Source organism: Gavialis gangeticus, unplaced genomic scaffold, assembly GCF_001723915.1.
Source record: "Gavialis gangeticus isolate Ggan-Ray unplaced genomic scaffold, GavGan_comp1, whole genome shotgun sequence".
Classification (NCBI taxonomy): domain Eukaryota; kingdom Metazoa; phylum Chordata; order Crocodylia; family Gavialidae; genus Gavialis; species Gavialis gangeticus.
In genome coordinates this window covers 26329941-26334189 of record NW_017729001.1, presented here as the reverse complement: position 1 = coordinate 26334189, position 4249 = coordinate 26329941, and the positions used below count along the sequence as shown (strand labels likewise).

The following is a 4249-nucleotide window of genomic DNA, read 5'->3' as shown; positions in this document are numbered from 1 at the left end:
ACGGGGGGGGGGGAGGGAATGGAAAAATAAAGATTTTCTATTTCCCATCAAAATTAAAGTCGGCTTGTTGTTCTTAAATAGAAATGGTTGGAAACTGTTAGAATATCTTAGTGAAAATTGTAGTAAAAGGTTTCTTTTTGCCATTTTTGGAGGATTTTTTTAAAAAGTTTTTGACGAGCTTTACTTGTGAACCTCTCTCTTATTAGAGAACAACAGGTTCCTCATTTCAGGTGCCCTGAACTGCATATTTGCTGCTATGCCCTTAACTGTCAGTTTTGCTCCAGAATTATATGCAGACACAATTCATAGAGAAATGTGAGCCAGACTCTGGGAATAGAAAGGCCAAGAGGTAATTGGGAAATGTCACATGCTGAGTATGTTAGACACTTGGGAGGGAAGGAGTTGCAATACACACTGGCAGCTTAAACCAGGCAGATGCATTCCTTGCTGCTAACTTTTAGATCCAGGAGAGTTGGGAAAAGGGGTCAAAGGGCTGAGAGAATGAACCAAGCACTATTCTTCTTCATAACTCTCTTAAAATTGTTAAACATCTGTGGAGAAGGAATCGCTGTTGTTAAGTATATTTTACGCTCTGACCAGAAGAGGAATGCTGTGCATTTGAAAGCTTGTCTAACTTTATCCCAACTATACAGTTGGCTCAATAAAAGATCTCACCCCAGAAAATCCTTCCCTCGCTCCGATTCCTGGACCATCATGGTTACAACAGCACTCTGCAATGGCCCATTGTTCTGCACAGCTAACAAATACAAAGCAAATGGCAGTCTCTATTCCACCAAGAGTTTACATTAACTAGGCTAAAAGCCTGCAAGGGCCCTAAGCACTTATGCTTCAGGACTTGGACCAACCACAAAGTGCTCTTGTACAGGAAGAACTTTTCATAAATGCAAGTTATTCCATGCTTGGCCTTTATTAGTTTCTTCCACCTTCCTCCAGCAAATACAGTCCTAGGCAGTGGTCAGAGGCACACGGGAATAGGAAGACATTGGAGTAGATAGTGTTCTCATGATGTGATATGGCAGTCACTGTCTTCCCATTAAACCTCTCAACCCCCGTGGGATATGGTGAATCCGAGATGGAGATTAAACAGCTTGTCTAAAGGCACTGAAGGTAGGTCTGCACGGCCTCTTGAGAGACCCTGGGCATCCTGCCAATAAGCCAGTCCCACCTGCTCATACTCATCCAAAGTAGTTGCTCAAGGTCTCCTGAGGCAGGGAGCCTGAGTTCAGGGCTAGGGCATGTGCTCAAGGCTGTGCTGAGCTATCTACTCTGCAACTATCTGGGCCTAGTCAGGCATGGAGTAGGTGCAGTTTATTTTTCAGTGGCATGCCCTGACTCCCCTGGGGATAGGGATGTAGACGTATCAAGAGCGAGTCCAGCTTGCCGGTGAGATTGCTGGATCCTAGCTTTGTGTCCCGCCTACCGGATGGCAGCAAAGAGAGAACTGAGAACACTTAAAATAGGACAAAAGCCTTGATTTCTGTCTTTTTTTGAGGCATGCTGCAAAAGCCTAGGAGAATTTTCATTCTGTAACAGAATGGAAGAGCAGGATTTCTTGAAGGTTCCTGGTGGAAAAGTTAATCCGGAGATGGTTTGTTTAGACATTTTGGCTAGGGACAGAAATTACACACAAACCAGTATAAGTGATTGGAAATCTGTAACACAACAGAAGTTCAGTGCACATAAGCTGCCTTCAAAATGGCTGAAATATGTTTAAGATAAACCTGGATGGATGTAGTATGAGGCTTAACTGATTTATGTTAAATCAGTTTATTGCACTTGTGTCCCAGATCCCCTCCAGATTCAAGTTCTCAGAGTCCCCCGGCATCCCAGGATGCTTTGCACCTCCCCTGCACACCCCGCTTGCAGGGTGGGCGGGCTAGCCTTGGCCCAAGCTGTCTGCTCCAGCCGAGCAGGGAGGCGTGTTCTGTTGCCCTCCAGCTTCTGGCCTGGGCTGCTGCAGGCATGTGGCTGCATTGCCTGAATCAAAAGTGAATGTCTGTTCACTTGGTTATCAGTTCAATGTACACAGCTTAGACTAACCTTCAAAGATTGAACTGATTCAGCCTTGGGCTTTTTGACTGTCTGTACTTAGCCAAAATGCTTCAGTTTTGAAAATTTCAAGATGGAATGGATGCCGGGACACCCAGATTCAGCTGTGGTTTCCTGGCCCTGAGGTCTTTATTTCCCCATCAGCCCTCCTGAACTAGTCGTAGGCCACGGAGTTTGCAATCTCAAGCAGCCAGAGGAGCCCCTGGGATCCCAGCTCTGTCTCGGAGAGACTGCAGGTCCTGACAGCCCTGACTTCAGGCAGGGGCCTTATGGGGTTCAGACTCCATGCTTTGGAGTCAAGGTTTTTAAGGCTTTCAGGCTCATGGCTCTGCAACTAGGAGCTTCAGAATCCCTGTGTGGGGGCTGCCCTGGAAGACCCTAAGTGCCCTGGGAATTCTTGATCTGAGGACATAGTCCCAAAGCAGCAGACCTTAGGATCTCCAATAGCTGGGCAGCCTGCCACACAAGACGGCAGGGAACTGGGCAGATTTCCATGATCTGGCTTGGGGTTTGCATGGCGTTGTGGAAATGGATACATTTCTGTAAAATATTTGCATTTTGACAAATAGGCATTTTCCCACAAAAAATCTGCTACATTAGAAATTTCCCCACCAGCTCTGCTCAGTCTCACCTGACACATCCTTTCTTTGGCAGCACTTGTATTTTCTATGCAGTCCAATTTAAATGCTGCAGCTAAGAGGAAGAATGCAAATCTGTTACCCGTTCACTGATCTTCCCCGACAGAGAGTGGAGGCAACTAGTTGCCGTTAGTGTTTCAAATGATATACGCTCTTTGCCTATGGAGAATGTATTCATCTAAAGTTTACACAGTTAGCAAGGAATTATGCTGTGGGAAATGGAATCACTATAGCTCCTACATCTAATTTATACAACTTCCTTTGCCGGCTCTCCCTATTTTTCAGGCCATTAGTAATGTCCATAAAAGCCCAGAAGGTTTTTATATACAATACAGAATTTCTGTGTCTTAGCGCCAGTGAAAAATGTATTGGAGTTTACCTTGGGAAATATGTTTTTGCCCAATATAACTGATTGTTTTTAATCATGCCTGTTATAAGTGGAGCGTAATGTATTCCATTCTGGCTCATGTGAGACTATAGATCAAAATCAAATCACTCTTAAGATTTCCCTTTGATACACACTTGCAAGCTCTGAATGTATGCGAAAAGAAGGATTATGTACCATTTTATGAGCCGCTCTCCTATCTCTTACTCTGTGTGATGCTTTATTTTTATGCTGAATTGTGTACTTATAAAAATAGTCCATAAAAGGGCTAAGAGTCTGTCTTGTTTGGGTAAAATATTGGGATCTTAACCTAGCTCAGAAATCAGAAAGCCTAACAGCTTCTTCAGTGAGTGGAGAGGAAAAATAACAGTCATTTGCTGATTGACACTGTTGTTTGCAGCAGTATCAAGAAAGCCTTAAACAACAGCTGTCAGTTTAGTGCGTTGAAAAAGCACTCAGTATTGGAGCTGGCCAGGAAATGGTTTTCCCATTGCAGAAAAGCTTTGGAGTGATCAAAAGTTGTTTGTTTTTTTTTTTTCCCCCTCCCATTCCATGTTGGGATGAAACAGAGACCTTTCAAAGCTTGTCATGAAAAATGAGAGACTGACTTTTGTTAGTAAATGTTTAGGATTGGGAATCCAAAAAAGATGACAAAGCTGATGGGGAAATACAAATTGCCCGAGTGATGGACTAACAATAGAGGGATGGGGGTGAGGAGGGGAAACGCAACTAGGTTACAGGAGATACAAAGTTAGCTATCTAAGTCCGGGGGCGGGGGATGCAGGGAATGGGAATGGGGAAGGGGAGAGAGGGGATTCGCGAAGCTGAGAGAGAAAGGAGATAGATGCACACAAACTTGTTACAATGGTCCGCAATGGTGGAGGAAGTGGTTCGTAGGAAGTGTCTCAGTCCATATAGAGTGTCATTGCGGGGGTCCTCTTTGGGTGGAGCGGGGTCGTCCGTGGTTGAAGAACCCTCTCGAAGTGAAGGTCTGTCTGGTGCAGGGGAGGCAGTTCAGGCAGTCCCCTCTGGGTCCGGTCTGGCGATGGCTTGTCTAGTGGGGGTCAGAGTACTGGCGGTGGCCTGTGATGTATTCCATGTAGATGTCGTGGGACCAACAGATGGTGTCGGACACCATGAGGCAGTGCATCAGCTT

The 4249-nt window shown here is 45.1% G+C and overlaps 1 protein-coding gene across 1 annotated transcript in view; it reads left to right on the top strand.

Annotated features, from left to right (window-relative positions):
* Window positions 1–4249, top strand: part of LOC109290242 (transmembrane protein 132B-like) — a 317341-nt gene that overhangs the window by 2530 nt on the left and 310562 nt on the right. The window lies entirely within an intron of this gene.